This window comes from Candoia aspera, chromosome 10 (genome assembly GCF_035149785.1).
Source record: "Candoia aspera isolate rCanAsp1 chromosome 10, rCanAsp1.hap2, whole genome shotgun sequence".
NCBI classification, from domain to species: Eukaryota; Metazoa; Chordata; class Lepidosauria; order Squamata; family Boidae; genus Candoia; species Candoia aspera.
In genome coordinates, this window is record NC_086162.1 from 16,396,337 (window position 1) to 16,421,507 (window position 25,171).

At 41.6% G+C, this 25,171-nt stretch overlaps 2 long non-coding RNA genes across 2 annotated transcripts in view; both read right to left on the bottom strand.

Moving 5' to 3' along the window:
- Nucleotides 1–25,171, bottom strand: part of LOC134503471 (uncharacterized) — a 194,157-nt gene that overhangs the window by 137,500 nt on the left and 31,486 nt on the right. The window lies entirely within an intron of this gene.
- Nucleotides 356–10,457, bottom strand: LOC134503472 (uncharacterized). The gene is made up of 4 exons (XR_010068551.1): nt 10,002–10,457; nt 7,808–8,043; nt 3,451–3,553; nt 356–1,303 (listed from the first exon to the last, which is right to left on the bottom strand). It is a non-coding gene; the product is annotated as an uncharacterized LOC134503472 (long non-coding RNA).

A 25,171-nucleotide genomic window follows, 5' to 3' on the forward strand; every position in this document is an offset into this window, starting at 1 on the left:
AAGTCCACACATCTTAAAGTTGCTGAGGTTGAGAAACACTGGTCTATACAGTCCATTTTCCCTTAAGCTCTCAGAGTAGAGACATACATTATGTCATGCCCCCGTGTACCCTTTGGTAATTTTAATAATCCAGATGCAAAGAAAGGCAAAATGTCAACTTAGCTCCAAGCTGCCATGCCTTCCTGTAATAGCAAATTCAGGAGGGGGTGTGTCAATATGAATGCCCCCCCAAACAGATTCATCTGAAAAGGACATTTCCAAATGTGCAAAGTATTTTTTTAAAGTTTTTTTTTAAAAAAAATAGCTAAATAGGGAAAAGGACAGCGTAAGAGAAGCTTTTTCAAAAGCTGCCCAGTGAGATTTGAACATACTCAAATCCCACCAAAATTTGTTCAAAGCTGGTAAAAATGAAGAATAGGAATGATGGTGGTAGGTTTTTTTAATATGCAAAATAGGGCTGCCTGTATACCAGACAATGATACTTCAATTAACGATACTATGAATTTTGGAGTTTTCCATTAGCAAGTAGTATGAACCTAGCCACTGTGGTATGTAAATCATGGTTTATGTCTCAGCTTGCTACATGTTCAGTGAGCCATGCAAACAATCTTTGGTTTAGCACAATGAGTGAACCACGTCATAGCCTGTAACATTGTATTGCAGCTCTACTCACAGTTATAATTACAAATGTAATAATAATGCAAGGATCTGCCTCTTTATTATTTAATTCTTGCAAAAGACATTTATGCTTTTCTCAGCAAACCATCCCACCCCCAGTGATCAAAACCCCACAGATATGTAACTTGGGGATCTACCTGCCCCTTTTTGTGGAGGCTAATAGTTCCAAAGAGGCAAGATCTCAGGGGCTGCTCATAAGAGAGAATGACTCAGTCCAGAGAACAGAAGCCGTGTGCTGGAATGTATAAAGCAATCCTTGGAAATCACAAATGTATCAGAGCTTGCACCACCCCCACCCCCATCCCTTTTGCACTTGTTTCCAGCATGCAGGGAAGTGACTGGGTTTCCCTGGCATCAGTTTGGGCAGAAAGTGGAATTTTCAAAACTGTAGGAACGAGTCTCCATGGAAACCGAATTTTAAGTATACCCTGAGCAGGAATTTACGGGAGAAACCACTCACCTGCTCACTCAGTTATCCGTCAGGAATAAGGGTCCCTCACAATTGGCCAACGGCAAAGTGGGAGTCCAGCTTGAGTGACAAGCAGCAGACACCCCCAACTGTAAATGTCATTCCTTGAGAGCAAGAGAATGAAGACACACAGAACTTGGCATCTGTCTGCAAAGGCTGACAAGGAGACATAACAGATTAATTGAGGAGGGTTATGTTATCCACTAGAAATGATTCTTGCAGCTCTAATGGGATATTTTTAACCAGGGTTTAAACACACCAAGTATAGCCTAAACAACCTAAGTCAAATGGACAATGGGAAGAGATCTTTCAGCCCCAATCCCCACCATAACAGGAGTTAAACAAGGTTGCATTCTGCCCCCCCCCTTTTATTTAATCGTTATATCAATTTCCTAATTCAGTCCCTAACAAAAGGGGAATTTCATCCCCTAATGCTAGCAAATAAGTCAATATCAGTTTTGCTTTAGGTGGTTAATGCAGTCATCCTCTCCCCATCACGAGTTGGTCTTCAATGGAGTTACAAGGCTTAGATGCTTATTGTAGGGAAGAAAAAGTAGAAATTAATTTTAGTGAGAGAAAAGTAGAGAGCCAGTTTGGTGTAGTGGTTAAGGCACAAGGCTAGAAACTGGGAGACCGTGAGTTCTAGTCCAGCCTTAGGCACAAAGGCAGCTGGGTAACCTTGGGCCAGTCCCTCTCTCTCAGCCCTAGGAAGGAGGCAATGGCAAACCACTTCCAAAAAACCTTGCCAAGAAAACTGCAGGGACTTGTCCAAGCAGTTACCAGGAGTCAACACTGACTCAAAGGCACAAAAGAGAGAAAGAGATGGTTGTATTCACAAAATGATGCACTAATGTCCTCCATAAGTAGAAAATCAACAGCTTTAAATTTTTAGGAATTGTGTTTCAATGCTCTAATACCTGGAAAGACCAAGAAAAAACAATTTCATCTCACGCACAAAAAACTTCCAGTGCAATCATTAGTTTGCCAACCACCATGGAAATAATTTTGTTCCTGCTGCAGTCATTGTTTTCAAAGCCAGTGTGCTGAGCTTAATATTTTATGGTGCACCAATTTGTGCCTACAAAGATGCACAAAAAAAAAAAAGAGGAGGTACTTCAATCCCTTCCCTGGATTTAGGTTACATAACTTTAGAGGCCCACATGAAGATTTAATGATTGAGATACCAGCTAAAATTAATTTGGCGGGACAGATCTCTATCCCAGGCAATCCTCATTGACAGGTTTGACTCCTCATGGGAAAAAAGCATAGCTTCAGATTTGACTAATTGTGGATTCTCAGTTCAATCATTGATAATACTAGGTCTGAGAGGGCTTTACAAGAGATCAAGCAACAGATCCTGGATCTGGACTTAGAAGACAAGAGCAGAATTTCTCACCACTGTAACACTGACCTTTGGAACATGGCTTTACGTACTCCTAAGTATTTATACAACTTTCTCTCTGACCCTCACAGAAGAGCTTTTACTCTTCCCACCAAGGGTTCTGGAAAGGAGGGATTGCAACTTTGCTTCCCAGGACAGGGGTCAGGTGTTGTTGAATCAACATTATATCTTCTGCTGAGCTGTCCATTCTACCAAACGTGGTGCTCTAACTTGATATCACCACATCTTGTAAGTCATTACAAATGTCTAATGGAAAAGAATGCATCTTTTTTCTTAGCTGGTAAATCCTTAGAAGTCTCAAAAATGTAACAAAATACTCTTAATCATAACTGTTGCAAGGAAACTGGATATAATTAAGTTCTGGTTGATTGTTCCATGTCAGAAGGCAATTAGCTAGGTTCTTCTGTTTTAATAATTTAGTTTATTACATTTAGTTGTCTGATGTTTTACACAGAAATTTAGGCTATGATCGTAAATAAAATTGGATGTTTCTTTGCTACTCTCTCCAAATGTGTTTTTATACATACCCAATATGGAACTGCAAAATAGCATTCCCTGGCAGCTGGGAAGAGGTTTCTTTCCCAACCAAAATGGAACTTGCAGACTCCCCAAATACCTTTTTAAAATAATGTTATAAAAGTGGTTAACATCTTGCAAACATTCCAAGGTCTCACATGAATACAAGATCTCCAGGGTTCTTGAACAAGATCTTTGTGAGACCGCCAACAACTTGCAAGATGTGTTGATCTCACAAGATTTCAGGCCAAATTTAGATGTGTTTTGAGTCATCACACGAGATTTCTAACAATATTTGGGAGGTGCTTGGGCTATCATCCCCTGTATCATCACATGCAATTTGTAATCAGATTGGTTTTTATCCTCTTGTTTAGTAACACATTACCTCTCTTCCTTTTTCTGCAGGGAACAAATTGCGAATGTAGGCAACCAAGACTGTGAAGAAACAAGAGCCCATGTGTCCTAATAGAATCTCTGTGGATATCCAGCTGATACAAAGAAACAGGATTCATTACATGCAGAAAACTCTCCCAGTGTTTGGGATTTATATATCTAACTCAAAGATGGCTTATCTTCAACAATCTCAATTTCTAAAACCTAATCGCTCCTTAGAAGAGAGCAGGGTAATATCTCTGAACAGCTTTTTCAAAATTGTGAAAATATTAAGCTTTGTAGAAAGAAAAGGAGAGTGAGGCCTCAAGCTTTGTTTTTGATTAATAGACCAACAATGTAATTGCATTTTTGGCGTTTTCTTTTTAATTGTTTTTAAACAGTTTCATCTGATTTATTGTACAGGGCTGGGAGGATTATTTTTAGATTGCTGTTTAGACTTTAATTGTAATTCTACAGAGATCCCTTTAGTTGCATTTCATATTTTTAGGTCAAGAGAAGTGACCTGCCATGAAAGAGTTTTGCAATATAAATGGCAGGGAAAATCTGGAAATTATATACAGAGAGGGAAGCATATCTTAAGAATTTCACAGATGAATGTAGGAGCCACTCTTATCACACCCCAATTCTCATCCCAAAGCCTCCTGTCTCTTCCACTGTTGATACTAATTTTAGTCTCATTAAACTATAGTTTATTTTAACACAGTTTGATGGCAAGCAACTGTAGATTCATGTAACACACTGCCATAAATTCTGGTTTAGAAACCACAATGGATGGATTTGCATACCAAACATGAAGGCTTATTGTGAGGTGGGAAGCCAACCCGGATCTAAATCTTCTGTCATCCTTTATACCCTCAACACCAAATGCTATTTCAGTATCAGCTCTTTTTCTGTTTCTCTTCTTTTCTTTCCCTTCTTACGCATTTTCAAATTCTGTATGGGTTGAATATTCTTTTCTATCAGTCCTTATGGTGGAACATCAGTCACCTCTGTAATATCAATGCCATGCAAAACTGCATCCCAAACGTTTTATTGCAAACTTCTATTTTTCTGAACAAAGGCATCTAAAAGATTGCTTGGGTTTTCATCATTAGGAAGAGCAAGTGGTGCAGACTGACCAATTTATAACCAATTCTTCCCCCCCACCAAATCATGGGATACCAACCAAATCCATATTTTTAAGGGTATGCATCACATAGAAGAAGGTTGACCTATTCTCAGTCACCACAGAGTGCAGGACATGGAATAACAGTCTTAAATTAAAGGAAGGCAGATTTTGGTTGATCCTTTGGAAAACTTCCTATAGTAAATCTTCTGTCATCCTTTATATCCTCAACACCGAATTCCAGAGGAATCCAGGAGTAGCAAGTTTCCCTTCTGTGGATGTGTGGAAGCAGAGGGTGGACAGCCATCTGCCACTGATGCTTTCATTTGGGTTTCTGCACTCAGCAGTTGGCCCTCTTGCAATTCTTCTATGATGTTATTGCTTGGTCTGCAATGAGGCTCACCCAAATTTGGTAATGTCCAGCACGTGTGGGAGAATGCAGTCCGGTCTTTGGCTGCATGTGCTGTGGACAAGATCATCACATTAAGTCATAATATGGTCTACGTATTGGGACGTAACCTGCTACATCAACAAAGCAACTGTGGTTCAGGATTTAGCAGGTTCTGTGAACTCAGCCTATACATCTGTGCAGTCAAAATTCAAATATGGCCATCAACCCCCAGGACTTGGGGAGGCCTGCTGACCCCATGACTTGTGAATTGGCCGCTCTCTTCCCCCTTGTTTTTATTCTTTATAGATATAGACATAGAAATAGAGAGATATATAGAGGGATAGAGATCTAGATATATATCTCTAATCACTTATTTTGGGTGTACCATTTTGCCTGGCAAATTGTTCTGAGCACCCACACGGCCATTTTCTTTTTGTGGCTAGTCTGTTTCTGTAGGCATGTTGTAAATTGTTTTTACTGTTAGAACACTATTTACGGTCATCTTGAGGTTCTTTTGCCCTGAAAGGTTTCCCTGTATTTACCTTTTTCTTTATTTGGACAAATAAAAGCAAATACAAATTCTAATACTGACAAGGCTGTTAAATGAAATCTTACCCTGGTGACATACCCAGGCAGGGGTGTCCACAGTGTCACGTTGGCGGCTGAAACCATGGGATTGAAGCCCCACAAGATGCATAAGAAGAGGGCTGGGCTTTGATCATACCAGGGCTGCAACTAGGGTCTGTGTCATCCGGGGCAAACATGGATTCCGTGCCCATTTTGGCGCCTCCCCAGCACTCATTTTGGCGCCCTCCCAGCGCGGCGCCTGGGGCACATGCCCCGGTTGCCCCCCCTAGTTGAGGCCCTGGATCACACAATTGCAGCTGCCAACTTGACTTTTTTGACACACATACATGGACACAGACACCACTGCACATAGACAGAGTAGCTGGTGGCTTCAACACATGGGAATTTTTTCTTCCCCTGAAAGGGAGACAAGGAGTAATCAGGAACAAAAAATAATTTAAGTGATAAAGAGGAAACCCTGGTGTAAAGGGAAGGCTTCAGCTTGAGCAATGCAGGGTTGTGCAACTGGGTTTTGTCTAATTCCATATTCAGTGATGTGTATCACTCATCCCAACACACACATGCCCACCTACTGCTCTGCCAGATTGTACAAACTTTGGCACCAGCCTGATTCACGCTCCAGCACGGCTCACCACAGCAAGTGGACGGCTAGTAATAGCCAGGCAACTTCAATCTCCCTTTTGAGGGTTCTTGAGTGTTAAAAGCAGGTGTGCCCTGGGGCACTATGCAAAGCAAAGACCCCTTCAAAGAGAGTGTGGTCTGGACAGCCCTGCAAATCATGGTTTGTCCTCTGCAGAGTAGAGCAGAGGGCCATCCATGGGGCCATCCCTCATAAAAAAAGTGGGAGCAGATGCACCCCATATGGCAGATTGCTGTTGTTGTTCAGTCGTTGTGTCTGACCCTTTGTGACCCTGTGGACCAGAGCACGCCAGGCCTTCCTGTCCTCCACTGTCTCCTGGAGTTTACTCAGATTCATGTTCATTGCATCGGTGATGCCATCTAACCATCTCACCCTCTGCCATCCCCTTCTCCTTTTGCCTTCGGTCTTTCCCAGCATCAGGGTCTTTTCTGGGGAGTCCTCTCTTCGCATCAGGCGGCCAAAGTATTTGAGCTTCAGCTTCAGTATCTGTCCTTCCAATGAGCAGTCAGGGTTGGTTTCCTTTAATATGGCAGATAGGCTAGCCTTAATCCCTGCTCCAAGGAGGGCTGATGGAATGGTGGCTCTTGCAGGAACTTCATGGCCAACCCCTTGCTTGAACCTAAATAACCCAAGTCCAGGTAACCATGGTGTTCTTCTGCTGCTGCATCTAGGAAGCCCTGGAGGACAACCTGTTCTTCCAAATTTGCAGCTCATCATCAAGCAGCCCATCCTCCCCTCCTTCCTCTCCTTCTTTTTGAACCCCCCCCCCCATTCCAGCAATCTCTCCAGCTTGCAATTACCATATTCCTTTGTTCCGAGCCACACTTCTACCACTTAGCTGAAGCAGCTGAGACGGGCTCCACATTAGGCCCAGTCATGTTCTCAGTCTGGGTTTGTTTTGTGCCCAGTGAAAAGAGCGCCAAAGCCATTTGCATAAAAATGTGCTTCAAAGAGATAATATGACTATGGGGAGGGGGAGAGAGGAGGAGAAGGATGATGGGGTATGGCAAGAGCTTCCATTACACTCATTAATCAGGAGCAAAATAGCAGGTGCCTTCCCTGACAATCCCACTCTTTGACTTTCTGGCTTCTCTGGCCACAGACATGCTGGAAAGGGTGGATCTGAATGCAGCAGAGAGGCTGGATTCCCACCTCATGCAAAGCCATGGCTTGCTCAACTGGAGTTGCCCAAATAAGAGCCCCCATGGTTGGATTTGCAAAACACACTAAGCCATTATATTTTATTTTATTATTTTATTCTATGTTTTGTTTTGTTTTGTTTATTTATTTTATTCAGCTTGGACACCACCCAAATCCATCTGACTCTGGGCAGCTCACAGGATAAAACCAAATAACCAATATACAAAATCATATAAAAATAACCAGATGGCAGAACTGTTCAACCAGAGGAACATGTCAGACACCCCCAAAGGGCTCCAACTACCCTGACTCAACACCTGGGAGAACCGCCAGGTCTTTATGGCCCTCCAAATGCCATCAGGAAGGGAGCCACTCAGATCTCTGGAGGAACCTCATTCAACACTTCTGGAGAACATCAGGTTGGGGAATAATCCTCTAAAGTACCTGGTGTGGGTAGCAAGACAAATATCATTTGTTTAACTTACATCAACATTGTTTTCTGCACTCAGAAAGACCAAAGTCCAGAGTTTGTACCCTCTTGCAGCCAGATTCAGATTCCAAGATCTCTTTGCTCTAGAACAGTGCTTCTCAACCTTAGCAACTCTGAAGTGTTGAAACTATGACAGGCATAATTTCTAGCCACCATGATGGCTGGGATTTCCAGGATAACTCTGAACGACACATCAGAAGGCACCAGGCAAGGATGGTCACCAAGCAAGTCCTAAATTCAAGGGGAAAATGCATCTACAGTATGATTCCTACCAACAGTCTAGGTATAACCTCTGATACAATTAAATCCAAAATCTGACCGTTGCTAATCAGTACGTTGTTCAGAGGAGATGGAATTGGGCTGAAATTCTTGCCTGACTATCAGCCTGAAGGAAATCATAGGATCACAGCAATAAAAGTGGCTTTGCTGCCTATCTAGCCCAGCCCACAGTCAATACCAACCTCAGCCTTCCCCACCTGTACAATGGGAATACGAACTTAATGACTTAACTCAAAAGTTTGTCATGAGTTACTTTGCTCAACCATTTTTAGGTGGCTACATTTCACCCCATAGACATTAGTGCAAGGGAAAAAAGGAGGAGGAACTGTGTGACTGCACATACACTGGTACTATTTCCTTGAACACCTATAAAGTAAGTCTTGTAAATACCAACGGTCATATAAAATCGACAGTGATTGCATTTAATCCTAAAATTTAGGGTGCAATCATATCAATGTTTTTGGAAAAGTAAATTCCAACACAGCAGACCTTAGTTCTGGGTAAACAGGTACAGAATTGCACCATTAAATGCTCAAAGCATTTTGCTTATTCTCACAATAGTAGTGCTGAAGTATTAGGAGACACGCTTGTCTTAAAAAGAAAAGCTACAGCTTTTAGAACAAGGGTGAGCAACCTATAGTTCCCCTCTCTGAATCAGACCCAATTTTGTATAGACTCCAACATTTTATTTTAGAAACTCAGTGGCATACTGCCTCATTACAGCAGTACAATTTTACAATGCATATTTTTAAAGATAAGCAGTAAAATAAATATGTTAAGACTCCAACAGGTTTAACACACCCTTTTTATTGGGGGAAAGTCAATCTCCATAAAAACAAAAACAAAAAAACAACCCCCAAATTCCAGCTTTAACTGTTCTCATTATATCATTGCAATTCTCTGAACAGAAGTTGAAAAAAAATCAGTTTTCAACTGTAGGAAAATGCCCATTCCAGCTTTAAGATTTTTAACTATGAAAAAAAACAGTTGACTCAAGGGGGTCATGAAAGCTGATAAAGTAAACAAGAAAAATAGGGAGAGATGCTCCTTTCTTATAGTGCTAAAACCTGGACAGACCAAAAGAAGAAACAGCACACAGTTAAACTATATTTGCCACCTCTTCATGTATTGATGGCTGCCAACTTAGATGACCTTAAAAGAAGGCTGGATAAACCTGTGAAAAGTGCCACTGACTCCAGGTGGAAGGCACCCTTCCACCATGAACAGAAAGTCATTGTACACAAATGTCATCTTTAAGCAGAAATGTCATCTTTTCCTCTCTAATATCAGAACAAAAAAAAAAAAGATAACGGTATGAAAACGGAGGAGGCAACATCCTCTGGACAATTGATTGTGCAGGACAGTGGCCCAAGAAATCTCATATGGAAAGTAATCAGTGCTGCCCATGGGGGAGGGGGCTGTCCAAAAAGTCAAGATGGGTGTACATACACAAGGGATGGGGCTTTGATGACCACCATCTTGACTTTTGGGACACATACCCTCCCCCAGACACCGCTGTGAGAGAGTGATTGGTTTTGTCTCCTGCTTGTGAGTTTTGCAATAACATTTAACTTTGCACAGTGAGAAACAGCACATCGGACCTGATGGGCTCCTGAACCAACACAACTTTTTCTTCCGCCTTACACCCTTGTTACAGATGTGGAAGGAATGGAAATATTGAGCCTGAGTGCCAGCAGTTTTCCAGAGGCTACAGTCAAGATTCAACCATCAGCTTTCTGCTTTGTAATTTAAGTATTATAGAGGTATTTCTTCTGTGAACTATTTAAGACAGAGCATCTTACCTGTCCAGGTGGATCGAAAGAGAAAGTGGACTTCCAATTTCAAGGCAGCATCTGTTTCTTTCTCAAGTCATAATGTTGATTGGTTACCTAGAGGAAATTCATACTCACCCAAGGTGATCAGAAGCAGCAGCAATGGGCACATCAAGTTCTGATCACATCAGACAATGGAGCAAACGCCCGCTTCCCTGCCCCAAACCCACCTGCATGTTCACAATCTTCCAGAAAATAAATTTGACTTGCAGTCAGGCAGTAAAATGCCATCTGTCACCCAGCTGAGAGTCTCATGTTCAGCAGACAGCCTTCCCCGTAAAGGGGGGACTCAGCCAGCACATGGCAAGCAAGCAGTTTGGACAACTGATCCTGTCTGCTTCTTTGCTGCCCTCAAAACTATCTGGGGGAAGAGAAAGGGGGAAGGAGAGAAAAAAAGGATTGTTTCTTATTCCAAAACATTTTTCTAGCAGAAGATTTCAGTTTTGAAGTTTTGGTTGGCAATACATCTCTATGGATGTAACACTTACTACCTCCCCTTTGGAATGGCATGCAAAGGATAGCAAAAGAGGGGAACAGCATATGGATGAAGCAAAAAAAAAAAGGACTTTGTCCTGGGTTGTGTAATCTGACTTTTTATTACTTGGGAATTCTTGCCCCACCTCCCCCTGCCCAGTTACCTCCATAAAAGCAACAATGCTGGAAAACAGAGGAGAATGATTGTCCAAAGGGACATACCTCCTCTTGAAAACAAGAATGTCACTCCAACTTTTTCAAATGCCACTTAGGGCAAAGGGAATTCTTATGATGTTGCTTTGGCACTTACAAAGAGTTGGTGCAGGATGATAATATATAAATATAGCCTGCTCAGAATGCATATTCTTTTTACAAACGGAGAGAGGGAGGAGGAGGGAGGGAAGGGAAGGGAAGGGAAGGAAGGGAAGGAAGGAGAAAAAAGTCCCTTTCTTCTGCTTTTGAATCCCAAACTGGATTAGCAATTTGTATCTGGTTAACAAGGTGAGAATTTAAAGGAGATCCAGACTTTTGCATTTCCCTGGTCTGCCAGGTGGGTACATTCAAATGAAATGGTTTTTCAGTCTCCTTGTAATCCAAAATGTTGACGCACCTAAGCCAAAGCGTAAAAGAACTTTTTTCCAACAGATTCTGAATGGGAAAAAAAAATTACAAGGAAACAACCCACAAAAAGTCAGCTGATGGTCTTGTTTGATTAGGAAACTAACAGTTCCAAAATCTGCCTTACAGTTTTTCAGGTATTTTCTTCCCCACCCCAAAAAACCTTTAGCATTTCTTAGTCTCCAACTGCATAAGGGTTTATTTTCAATTTCTTTAGTGTGGTTTTGAAACTTAGGCTATTGTTGGAGATGGCAGGGAGTGTTACTGTTGTTGTGCATTACTGTTGTGCATTATTGTTTGCAGTTACAACACATCTCTGTTCTGTAGCTTCCTTGGTTGCCCACACTTTGCATTCTGAAAATCCTCCTGATCCTTCCTGTGGGATTTAATAGGCGCACAGACAGCCAGGAAATTGCAGAGTGCTGGAGAAATGATTGTCCAATGAAAGACTGGACATTTGCATACATGCTAAATAAGCACAAGACAATTTCTCCAAAATTCTTATCTGCTTTGAATGGAATTGTAGGAAGAAAGCCATGATGGCAAAAAACCAGAAATCTGGTATGCACTTTTGATAAAATGTGTTAGTCAGAAAAGATCCTACCAGGTTCCTGATTTTTTAAAATAAATTCTACATTAAAATTCTCTTCCATCAGACTGAATGAGAAACGGCAGGGGAAATGTAGGAGCATTTGACACTGAATTAAAACAGGTTGCAGTGCTAACAGTCATTGAATTAAACTGATTGTAATACCTTTATTTGGGTCTTCTAGATTGTTCTGCTTCTCAGCAACAGTGTGTCCCAAGTTTAGAATCCTAGGACACAGATGGGTTAAGAAAAGGTTTTAAAGATTTATCTTCCTAAATTCTTTGGTGCAATCATTGACAGTTTCAGAGAAAATTGGGGAAAGTGCGAGATTGACGTGGCAAGCTCCAAAGGTTTGTTGCACACAAAAAATGCACAAGTGTATAATGAAACTTTTCCCCACTGTTTTATTTCTCTGAATAAGCTTCAAGGAACATCCGCCTCAGTTCCTCTTCCACAAGGCTGTTGACGATTCAGAAGGAAGATATGGGGTAAACCAGGGCCCGAGTGATGGAAGCCTTTTTAGGGTAACTTAACTAGGTTAACAATTATCCCAGGGAAAACTTGTTTGAGGACGTGCCACCCAAACAGTCCTTCTAGCATTGCTTAAAGAGGTGCGACCTGCTCTTCTCCAGGCTAGAAACAACCAGCCAGATGTCTTCACACTTGCTGGTGGAGATTTGTTCCCAGGAATGTTGTTACATTCCATGCTGTAAGAATGGAGGCTACAGAAGTGTTGCAATTTGTCTTTCCAAACAAGATCAAGCGGTTCTGATTTTATCTTCCAACCTGTCAGGAACCTGCAAAGCTGCCAGGGATTGGCAATTTTATGGCCAGGTGGGCACCTAAGGATGCTAAGGATAGTCTCACAAGAGGTAACTTTGTAGGTGGGGCTGGTCACAAAGCATCCATGTCCTAGAAACCAAAGCAATAATCTTATTTCCTAGAATGTTTTAGTCTCCCGATAAGGTGGAGGCAAGGAAATTAAATGAACGGGTAGATACAAAGAGAATGGAATATCCAACAAGGAGGTCAGAGCTGGTGGGCTAGAAGACCATCAAAGATGAGCATTTTCCGCAGCAATGTTTTGCTGCAGACCTCATGTTTCCCCGCACATGGGACAACCCCTTTCCCATAACAAGGAATGGACCAGATCACCCAACCCTGGGGAGCCGTGCATGTCTCTTGGCCATGCTGCAATCTGCAAGGCAAACAAAGAGATCCTGTTCCCTCTTCCTTTCTCTATTTTCTTTCTCCCCCTTTCTGTCTTTTGCCTTCATCTGAATGACAAAGGCTTCCAATTACAGGAGCAGGCGGAATCCAATGGGCATCTTATGCCACCCTCTTAGAGGCCTGGCAGATTAAGACAGACAAAGCCGAGGGGGTGAACAGGGAGAAAAAGAGAACTGAGGAAGTGAGAAATAGGAGGGGAAAGATGCGTTTGAAGGGATTGACTTCCAGATAACTGGCAGGCAGGACTTGCCTGGGTTGGACTCCAAACTTGGGGCAGAAGGGTCATATTTTGAAATGAAATCGTCTAGAAAATCCACTGCTGCTCCCTGCATTCTACTGCCACCCCCATCACCTCTGTTGTATAGCTGAAGGGTCATAAATAATTCAGCCTTGCTCAAATATTTATGGAAATCAATTTAGTCCCTCTTCTTTCTTCTCTCCTGGAAACAACACCATTCCTGCTTCACACCCTCTGCTCCAGCCGAGACACCTTACACCTTCTCTGCTCCAGAAGCTCCCAGCGAAAAGACAAACATTTGTCCCGCTGCTCCTCCAAGCCTAAGCGGCAGAAGGTATCTTCCCTCTAACCAGATGTTTGCTTGGACATTTGCAGGCACAGCAGCTGATTACACGATCATTGCCCTCCCCTTTCGCTCTTAAAACTCAAAATATTATCACTAACACCGAGTTGCTCCCATCCACAGGCTCTTCTACGATGGAACAGTTCAAACAAAAACTTGCATTTCTTGGAAAAACAAAAAAGGCAAGGTTCACAGAAGATGTTAAACTTTGTCCAAACAAATGGACCATATGGTAGCTTAATGGGATAACCGCTTAAGACATATGGATGTGTTAATTCATATGGATAGTTACGTATTTAGAGCACAACTCTCTTTTAAATTAGGAGAGTCCAACCTGAATCCCCAGGGTTGCCTATGATATCCAAAAGCCTTGGGCGGGGAAGCCTGAACTAAGCCTTTCCAAATTTTGCAACCAACTTTAGATTTTTAGAATGCCAAAAGGGAGAAACATTTAAATGCATAAGGAGCAATCATATGGCCCAGGCAGAGTTTCTCAGCCAAGGTTCTGTGGCATCCTAGGTTCCATGAGTGGTCACTAGGGGTTCCCTGGGAGATCACAATTTATTTAAAAAATTATTTCAAAGTTGGGCAACTTCACATTTGAGAGGTAACTTTCATTCTTTATGTTTAGTTTAAGAACACCGTTAACACATATACGCAGGCCTACCCATGAAACAAATCTAATAATTTGGTAACTTCTGGCCTCTCTTTGAGCCTGAATGTGCAGGGGTTCCCCGAGGCCTGGAAAACATGTCAAGGGTTCCTCCAGGGTCAAAAGATTGAGAAAGACTGCCCTACAATGTTTAATTAAAGGAATTAAATGTCACCAAAATTTTATTGCATTTAATCCAATTTTGCTTTTGTCTTGGCCCTGTCCATCTCTTTGTCCTAAGCTCACTTACTTTCTAATGTTGATCGTAAAGTTCTTCCCTGCTTTTCCTTTTTGGATTCTTTAAACTAGCCTTGTACCTGACAGCTCTTCAAACAGAGATGAAGAATCCACACCACTGCTTGCCAACTTTGGCAATTTCACAATGTGTGGACTTCAGACCCCAGAATTCCACAGTCACTATGGCCATTGATGAGAATTCTGGGAGTTGAAGTCCACACACCTGGAAGTTACCAAGGTTGGGAAAAAATGATCCAGGCAAACATCTTGCTGCTATCTAAAGGTGTCCAGACTCTTGCAACCAATATCTGCAAGCCCTAGTAAAGATGCCCTTGAGTCAAGCTCAACTTGAGCTGAAGGCATCAACATACCCACAGCATTATCTTCATAACCTTACCGAAATGATTTACCCTTGCTTTCTTTCAGGATGTTCAGCATCATCCTCCTGCTGCCAACCCTCCTTAGCTTCCTAACCAGGTGAGGTTGGCCAAACGTTGCCTTGTAATGAAACCTTCCAACAGAGATTGCCTTTAATAGACAAACAGTTGTCTGTCAAATAGAATACATGGCCACCAGGGATGTCCATAGGGTGTGGTCAAAGAAGTCAAGACGGCACATAAGAAACAGGCAGACCTCTGGACACACCATCCTTGCCACCATCCTGACTTTTTTTAACCATATCCTGCAGGCACCCCTGATGGCTACTCTACATTTAGCCCTTTTGTTAGGGAATGGCCTGCTGTCCAGGAGCTAACACTGCTTGGGAGTCTTCAAGGCTCACTACTACTTCAAAAATATTTGAAATAGAACACTCTTCAAACAGAAGTGAGAATGAAATCAGCTCTAGTTCAAGAGCTGTTAACTAAGTTAGGCTGTATTTGAATCTTACTGGAGTCTTTTTAGTGCGTAAGATTGTTTTCTTCACTGCAAAGTGTGGCAGGCGTGTGCCTGCACACACCCACACTTTTGGGTCAACGATAATTACAAAATGTTTATGTGTGGCAAGCTACTTTTCATTGTTGATATAAAAGTTTCCAAACACTTTGTAAAGTGTGCATTGTCTTGGTTAAACCTTTCCATTGTTTATCACACTGTTCATGTTTATGAATCTTCTCTTAGTACTTACTGCTTCTGAATTTATGTTTTCAACTTTTTGGATTTGTTCCAAGTTCTGCAACTTCATGAGCTGCCTTGAGTATACACTAGAGCAGTGTTTCTTACTCTTTTCTCTCAGGACCCCTCCCCACTTTAAAAAATAAAATAAAATAATAATAATGAGAAGAAGAGTGGCATTTTTAAATTTTTTGCAAGTATCTTCAATACCTGGCAAATAATTTTGATTTGGTGGATCCTTGAGAGGGTTTTGGGGGACCTTCAGGGGTCCTCAGTCCACACTTTAAGAAACACTGCACTAGAGGAAAAAGGTAGCACATGGGAAGAATTCTCGAGAAGAATTGTCAGGCTGGTCCAATGTAACAAAAATCATATAGTCCAATCCAGACAAATTGATTTATATCTCTTATTCCTGCTTGTTCTTCAGGTTATTTGAGACTATAGACCTTTTCAAGGCATTCCTCAGTCTTCCTACCAAGGGAATACAACGGTTCTTTCTCTAAACCAGTGTTTCTCAACTTGGGTAACTTTAAAATGTGAGGACTTCAACTCCCAGAAGTCCCCAGCCAGCACATACTGGCTGGGGAATTTTGGGAGTTGAAGTCCACACAGTTGCCCAGGTTGAAAAACACTGCTCTAACTTGTTGGAGAGATACACATTTACGGTGCAAGTCAAGTCATTTCAGTGATGTTCTATTAGCTCTAATACCTTTTGATTGAGTGATACATTGTTCTGGGATAATTGAGAAGAATTCATCACACAGCCTAATATGGTGGTAGGAATAAAGCACCATTGCCAAAGCTACAAAATATTATTTGCAAATTCAAAATGGGGGACCCACAAACCTTAACGTGACCTTGATCTGTACTACACAAAAAAGTTGGGTGCCCTCTTTTTGAAATGAAAGGGGTGTCCTTGGTGGTCAAAAGGGTCAAGATGGTGGCCACAGCTATGCCATGAATGGACATTAAAAAGGGGCAGGACTTTATGGACTTTTTGCCAGAAATGGATAAAAATGAACTGGTGATTTTGGGATTTATTGGTCAAAAATGTTTGTTTATGGGAAGAAGGGAACCATGAAATGTAACTTGGGAGGGTGGAGATGGTAATTACTATGTAACTGCTGCAAAGGAGATTGGAAGTTGCTTCTTTAGATATCTTTTTCTTTTTTGTTATCTTTCACTTCTTCTTTTACTCTTTTATATATTCTTTCTTTTCCTACTTTTTCTTTTATGCTTCTGTAGTTTTTCAAACCTACGTAAAATCTTCTTATAATAAAAATTACTTTTAAAAAGGGGAAACAGGCTTCAATGGCATGGCTGTGGCCACCATCTTGACTTTTTTGACCACCCAGGCCCAGCTGTGAAATAACTTGGCATCCAAATTGTTTGGTCTCCCCAGATGTTACCTGAGAAAGCTTTGACAGCAGCCTTTCTCAATTGGGGTTCCGCAAGAGTTGCACAAGCAATAGTGTTTGGAAAAAAATAATAAACATCGTACTGTGAGCTGTAGATATAATCAGTCTTTTGCGTGGGTTCCCAGGGAGCTGAAAATTATTTCCAGGGTTCCTCCAGAGTAAAAAGGTTGAGAAAGAATGTTTTGCCGTATTTAATGCTCTTTGAAACTGTTATTTTACTTTGAACTGGATTGTGCAAAAGCTGTTTCAGTTATTAATCTGCTGGTTTAATTCAATATTGTTTTTATTGCCTGTGGTTTTTATTGCATATGGTCTTGTAGAGCACTCCGAGATCTGGAAGTAGAGCAGTGTGCTTGTTGTTTTATATGATGAGCTCTTGAAACCAGAGACTTGGAAGGCATCTACCAAATGTAACAGAGAATTTGAAATAATCTTGCAGGGTAGGTGAGAGTTATCTACAGCCCCTTCTCAGCTTTCACAGGGTCACATATCTGCCTGTCTTTTGGAAGCGTTGTTTTTTTCCTGGGGGGAGGAATTCTCACTTTTCCCCTTAACTTCAATTATTACAGAAAATCTCCCCACATCCAATCAGCCTCTACTTTCTTCACCCAGAACCTCTTTGCCTTTTCATACGTTGGACAGCTTCCCTAAATATGCATAAGGGCTCATGAATGATGAAATGTGTTTATTTAAAACAACGGCATAATCAGGTTTTAGCAAGACAAAGTACGAAACATCCATGTGCTGGGCCTTTGCATGCACACATTGATTCTTTTTAAAATGTGCAGTTCACCGGTTGGGGAAACAACTTTGTGTGTGCACATTACTTGGATTATTAATTCCCATGGGGAGCCAAGCTCAGAAACTTTAAATGCAGAGTACAGAAATGTGGATTTAGGAGTATGGAAAAATCACTGTTTTAAAAAATATAATCCATAATTTGCACAACCTTTAATTTGTTGGTAAAATAATAAAAAGGAGGCTCGTGATATTTTTAAGACTATCAGCTTTGTATAAATGGATATTTTATTCAGAAGTAAATCCCAGTGTATTCAATGCAGTGGTGTGTGCTGTACCTTTTTAACTGAGATGCGCAGATTTCAGTTTAGCTTTCTGATGCAAAGACAGTTTGATCTAATGAAATTAAATTTCCAAACAAAATCAGCAAGTCATATGCTTCTAAACTGATTTGAATGACTTTGCTCATGAAGGATTCGGATATCTGAATTTGGACCAGCAATTCAGAAGAGTGGATTAGATCCCAAATCCAAATTGAATTAACAACTCAAATTGGATTATGCATGTTTTACAGAATCCTGAATTTTAGGGCCAAAGCCCATTTTGTCAGTTAGATGTAAAAAGCGGGCATGGGAAGTTTGCAGGAATTTTTTTCTGATCTGCATACAGGTAGTCCTCGTTAACAATGGTAATTGGGACCTGCAGCTCCATCACTAAGCGACACTGTTGTAAAGCGGGATGTCACATGATCACCCCCAACTTACAATGGCAGTTGCAGCAGTCCTGGTTGCCGTCATTAGCTGAATCCCACCTGGTTGTAGCATCCCGTAATCACATGATCACCAGTTGCAACGTCCTGCTGGCTTCCCCCTTGATTTTGCTTGTCAGAAGCCAGCGGTGAAGGTTGCAAATGGCAATCACATGACCTCAGGACACTGCGACCTCATAATTGTGATCCAGTTGCCAACTGCCTGAATCGCAATCACATGACCGCGGGGACACTGCAACCACCGCAACTACAAGGACCGGTCATAAGTACGCCTCATTCAGCACCATCGTAACTTTGAATGGTCGCTGAATGATTGGATGTTCAACAAGGACTACCTGTATGCAAATCTCAAGGCTTCCCCAAGCCTGCTGACATCTCTCTCTCCTGCATGCATAGTGCTACTTTGGTTATCAAGCAAAAGAAGTCACAATCTGAAAAGAAATCAAGAAAGCCAGTAAAAAACACCTATTTCCATTCATAGAATCACCGAAATCTCTCAGAAGTTCATCCTTCTCTACCAACTGTCTCCACCTTTTACTTTGTGTTTAGAAGCCACAACAGTCACTAAGCCAAGGGGTTGCTAAGGGGGAAATCAGGTGACCACCACTCTGCTTTCTGGCTTGAAACTGACAAGACTGATCAGTTTCACACCTTCTGCTTTTGTTTACCTCCTAGCCTCTTCCCCTCCCTTTGGAATGCTCACCCCAGTGCTGGGATACTTAGCAAGAAGGGAATTAATGTTTGTATTCACATTCATTGGAGAGGAATCTCTCCGCTCTGTGAGGGGGAAAAAAAGAAAAAGAAATGGGTCAGGCACAGGACAATGCATACTGACTATAATGGCGATCACATGTCTGAGGAATGCTGTGCAGGTTGTAAACGTGCGCCTTGGTTGCAAAGTTATTTTTTCAGCACCGTCATAACTTCAAACGGTCACTGTACAAGGCAGTTGGTACGCAAGGTCTACCTGTAGTGCAAATTGTACAACAATACCAGGTTGTGTTTAATGTGAACCAAAATTCAGTTAATGTGAGGCAAGTGTAGGTGCAGTTGAGGTTAGCTGGTTACTGTCAGGGTTCTAGACGCTGCTACCATCCTGCACTCGTTTATCTTCGCATGTACGTGCGGTGCTGCCTGCCGTAACATGCGTTAGTTTTTGTGATTTGCTTTGTTTCAAGAAGTGCCCTTAACGAAATGGATAAAAAGAAAATTCCTTCAGATAAAAATACTACCAGTGCCAAAAAGAAGAGGGTCGTTGTTGTTATATTTTTCATTGCCTATTTCTGTCGAGCTGGAACCAATTACCAAATGTTACATATAATAAGAACTTTGAATAGTGTGAATTTGAATAATGCAACCCCTTCATGGGATTCATTTTCAGCTCTAATCAAGACCTAGCTTTATAGATATTTTAAAAATTACTGCTAAAAATTAGATTGGCAGCCAAATTTTGGTGCCATAATTGGGGGCGCTGCAAAATACACTGTATGACTGGGGATAGCCCATCACATTCTATACCTCCCTTTCATTCAAAACCTTAAAGTTTAACTGCAGACAGTTCTCCACACGCAGAACAAACTGGTTCAGATGGCCAACAGATTCTTCTCCAATTGTCTATTGGCAGTTTCTCTCCCGTCGGCCAAGCCTGCGTTGCTGATTTCCATGGGTTTCAATCACTGCTGAATCTGACCATCTGCTCTGTTAAAGGAACTCTGTTTGCACAGAAGGAAATCGGGGATCCCTTGTCAACAGCCGGCTTTGGGGTATGACGTTTTCGAGCCCCACCCCACCATACCAGGAAGCATTTCTTGCCGCTTGCTACTCTTTCTCCTCTTCAGCCCCATTAAAGCAAAAAAAAAAGTCTCCCTGAGAAAGGCAGTTTTGTAAAATTCATACTGTACTTGCCAAATGTTCATCTACCCGACTGAGGTCCTTTGTGTTATAATCAGCAAAGATTTAACAAACGAGTATTGCCTAATGATGTGGCTGACTGCCAAAAGAAAAAAGGGGGGGCAGCTTCTCACACTTTGGGCTAAAAATCACCTTTCTCAACATAGCTTTCCTGCCTTGAGTTTCATTTATTAATTATATTTTTAAAAGTACGATGTCCAGTGATCTCTTCAGGCCAATTCCATCCCCTTGCATCCTGCTCTCTTCTTATCTACTTGCCCCATCCCCATATAATAAAGCAATATTCTGGGCCATTGAACATGCTCAGTCCTCACTGGGTTATTTGAGGAAACGTCCCCACTTTAGCTTCATTGTCAAGTGTATCTTTGACTTTTGAACTTCTACAGACCCTGGAGTTCACCCAAGCTCACCACTATCCCTTTTGTAGTTGAATTTACATGGCAGATTGGGTCACAAACTGACCAACCACCTGTCAGCCTGATGTGTTCTGCAAACCCAATCCATGATTACTTTGTGATCCAGGATGTCATGCAAAGCCAGAAAATTGTTGATTGAATCAGCCCTGGTCCAGTCAGTGTGTCGTGCAAATATGGAATGTTGCCTTCAGTATTCCCATCAAAATAAAAAATGAGAAAAAAAGGATTAAAGAAGATACAGATTTGCAGCTACAGTAGCTATTGTCAGCCATCCAGATTAGGCCAGAAAACAGACACTGAAAGGTTTGTTTGTTTGTTTGTTTATTTATTTATCTATCTATCAAATTTTATCACTGCCCATCTCCCCCCCCCCCAAGGAGAAACTCTGAGCAGTTTCCTGGGATGATTCTTTATTTGCTGTAGGGTGTACTAACAGAACCTTAAAAGCCTGCCAGAATTTTTCTCTGCCCCATCTTATGCCAAACAGAATCAAAGCGGGTTTATTCTGAGTTTCTTTCTCATCCCTTCTACATTCCCAGGACAGAGTTGTCATTTTTCCTCTCTTAGTGGCTTATTCATTCCTTTTTCAAGGTTACCTCCACAGCCCCTGACAGTTATCAACTAAAATTCAGGAACAATTGCTATTCTTAAAAGAGGCCTCCTTCTCCCCCAGTATAGAGAGTCAGAAAGATCACCTTGATGGAGTTATGCAGAAGCTGTTGCCTTTATGGACCAGTCCTTCAGACAGAGGACAACCTTTGTGGAAGAAACACGGGGCCACCCCACCTCCCAACAGGCCAGTGTCAAGGGATTAAAAGAGCCAATTTCTCAAATTCATCTGATCAAGCCTATTCTGGAGAGATTAATGTGTCCAAGCCATACTTCCCGAATTGTGATTTCCACCTTCATCTGAAAGGCTACAGAACCATCCCTTCCTTTGAAAGTGAGCAGTCAACACACCAAACTGGGCGGCTCCTTTCACAAGGATGGAACCCATTCGCCTGTAATTGCACTCCCCAGCATGATTCTCCACCACCGCCTTTGCTCAACACCTCCCCAGGAATACAGGTTGCCAAGCTCCCTGCAACCTGACACGTTTACAGAGTGGCAGAGCTGAACTCAACCTTTGGACCTTAAAAAAAAAAAAGAGGCAAGGATCAGCAAGTTTATGCAGAAGGCCTCTTGGACTAGCATTCCTGCTCCAGGATCTTCTCATCTTCTTCATGTACTGAACAGGGTTTGGGCTTAAGCCAGAAGATCCACAGGCATGGAGGAACTCCAGTGCCTTCTGAAATGCCTCCCTTAAATGCTCACCTGTGTATCTGCTTGTAGAATATATCTGTGGATAGAAAACTAGCAATTAGGGAGGAGCCAAGTTTAGCCTTCACTCTGACAAGGTGTTTTTTTTTTTACTGTGCCTGGAGTTTACTGATTTGTTTTGCACATAGTGTACTGTGTTCTAATGCTCAGATTTAGCATAGCTAAGGTACAGGCTTATTGTCGCTGTGAATGCCCATGCCCAGGGTAGGAACCTGTGAGCCTACAGAAACTGCTGAACTACAACTCCCAACAGGCTCATCAGCAGGTCCAAGACTGAACAATGCTAGGAGATGTAGTTCAGCAATATCTGGAGGACTACAGATTCCCCACCCTGAATTCATTGATCTTTTGAATGATTTTTTTTAAAATTGTGCTGACAATCCATTTCACAATTGTAATGCAAACTTTGCACATATTATATATTTCATATAAGGGGTTACATAGATTTGACAACAATCAGACATAGGTCAACTGCTGAATGAATGGGCAGTTACGTTAAAACTATGCAGAGGTAGAGTTCTACCTCTTTCAGGTCAATTCTGATCATTTCCGTGTATTTTCTTTGTGCATTCTCTTCAAAATAATCTGTGAATTACCCTTAGTCTTTTTAAAGTACTGACTTTCCTACGTAGCGCAATGTGTCATTTCTCTCCAAATGCATATCTGCACATAAAAATTCCCTCAAACTTCATATTTAAATTGGGACTGCTCTCTTTGTAAGTATACAACTATTTGTTTTAATTGAAATAATTTATTCCGTCTCTTTAGCCAAAAAATCTCTAAAAGGGTTTACTGCAATCAATTAAAAAGACAGGCATTACCCATAGCCTTACCATCTAAAAGACATATCACAAAAGGGAAGAGATTTTGAGGGAAGAGGAACAATGTCATGTTCTACAACAAACGCTGAAAATCCCCTTCTTCCTTTTAAATTCCCCTCCGCTGCAGCCTGACAAAATATTGTCACATCAGGGGAAGAGTAAAATTGGAGAATTGATTTCTGATCTAACATGAGGCCAAGCTTTTGATGCAGGAACTGATAAACACCAAACTCCATTTCGAAGAGCATTTCCCCAAAGCATGCATTCGCGCAACACAAGACAATTCACCTGAGATGGCATTCCCAGTAGTTTTCCAGCAAGATTGTTTATACTGTTTGCTTCAGCTAGATGTTTTGTGCCTGAGCCAAAGCTCCAGATCTGAACTATCTGCAGAATGAGGGACAAATGTAGCAATACCCAAAACAAGGTCAAAAGTATGCCTAAACACGAATAGGCAACCTGTTCATTTTTACGGGCTGTATTGCTCAATATTTCTAGCATGACTTAAAGGCCACTTCCTTGTGGAGCTGAGACTTGGTGAAAGGTGGAAGAGTAACATGGACAAGAAACCGCGTCAGACCATCCCTAATTCATGGTTAAATGTCCATAACTGATCTTCTCAGCTAAATCAACCAAGCTGTCTTAGTGACTTGTTAGCAAACCTGACAAAGGTGATTTTTAAAAAATTATAAACCAGCAGAAGCAAATGTTGATTCAGAACCAACTCCAGGAGTCAGGCTTCTGCAAGAGTCCCACGGTCCCTCAAAAGTTCCTGGAAGTTTTGCTTCAGCAATTCGTTGCCCTAAAGAAGATGACCTCTGTTCACCCAGCTACCACACCCAACCTTCAAAAACCTGGATGATCACTAGAACTAGTTTTCTGTATCTCTTTGCTGACCTCTAGTGGTCATCAGGATTTTTGCAGCCCAGATGTGGTAGTCCTGCACAACCTGTTCAAATTGGCTATTGAACTAACCCATTTTCTGGCAATTCACCATGGACTGGATATAAACTAACCAAGCAGGATGGGTTCTCACAACACATAAAACTGCAGAACAACCTAGCCAAGGTTAATTCTAACCAGACAGCATGCATGTGAATGCAATCACTAGGTCTTTAAATGACTTGGTTAAATACGATGGTGGAACCAGCAACAGCCATGGATCACATACAAAGCAGCAGCTCTGAAGACCCATCCATGGATCATGCATTGTGCATGTAAATTATTTGCATTTGGCTTAATGTGTTGTTTTATGCAGGCACTGTGGACTGCAAATTACGCTTATTGTGATGAGTGAACCAAGCCACTGTGGCTTATTAATAAACCATGATTAAAATAATCCACGGTATATTGTGATAAACGAACCCAGGTGGTATGTGACAGATGCACAGAGAGAGAGAGAATGAAAAGGGAGGATTTATGTGTATGTTTTTCTATGATTTATATTCAGAGGTGCTAACACTCCAATAAAAACAAGAGAAATGCAAACAGCTAAAATAAGCAAATCAGTAAGACTTTACAATTAATTTGCAGGCCATAACTGTCACCTACTTACCTAATTGTCAGCTTGGTTGAACAGAAGTTTATTTCTAAATCCAGGTGTAAAACACATTGCATTTTACCAAAAGCTCCCAAATTGGCACAGTATACTTTCTAGCTTTGAAATAGAAATAAAAATGCTCTCACTCAGGAAGTACCCTTTAGGCCACGCAAGGAAGGGAAAGGAAGTCCTCCCGGCTGCTTGGCTTTTTTTCCTTGTGCTCCAATTTTTCCCTAGCGAGCTGGTTCCATTGGCTACTTTGGTTAGTGGCTGATGGACATTGTAGTCCAATACTTTTGGAAAGGGGAGAGACAGCTCCTGCAGTTCCTGACACTCAATACAATCTAAAAGCAGTCTGCTCATTTACCTGCAGCCAGTCTGTCTACTAATGGAAGTTGCAGGGTGGGGGAACCCTGGAAATTGGATGTCTGGGCAGAATTGTGTTGACTCAGTGCAAAACTACAGCTGTCCATCCCATGTTGAGTTTTAAAGCAAAATCCATTTTCTGCAAGTTGTGCACCTTGGGCATGCAATTGTAACAGGAAGTAAATAATTTGAATAATTTGGCTTGGCTTATAACACTTTAGAGCAGTGTTTCTCAACCTTGGCTACTGTAAGATGTGTGGATTTCAACTCCCACAATTCCCTAGCTGGCTGAGAGTTGAAGTCCACACATCTTAAAGTTGCCAAGGTTGAGAAACACTGCTTTAGAGTATATGTGCTCGATTGATTGGATGCTCCTCCACTGACAAAGACATCCTTGCCAGCAGAAAACTAGCATGGCAGGAAGGAACAGGCAACCTAGCTTTTTCCCTATGGGA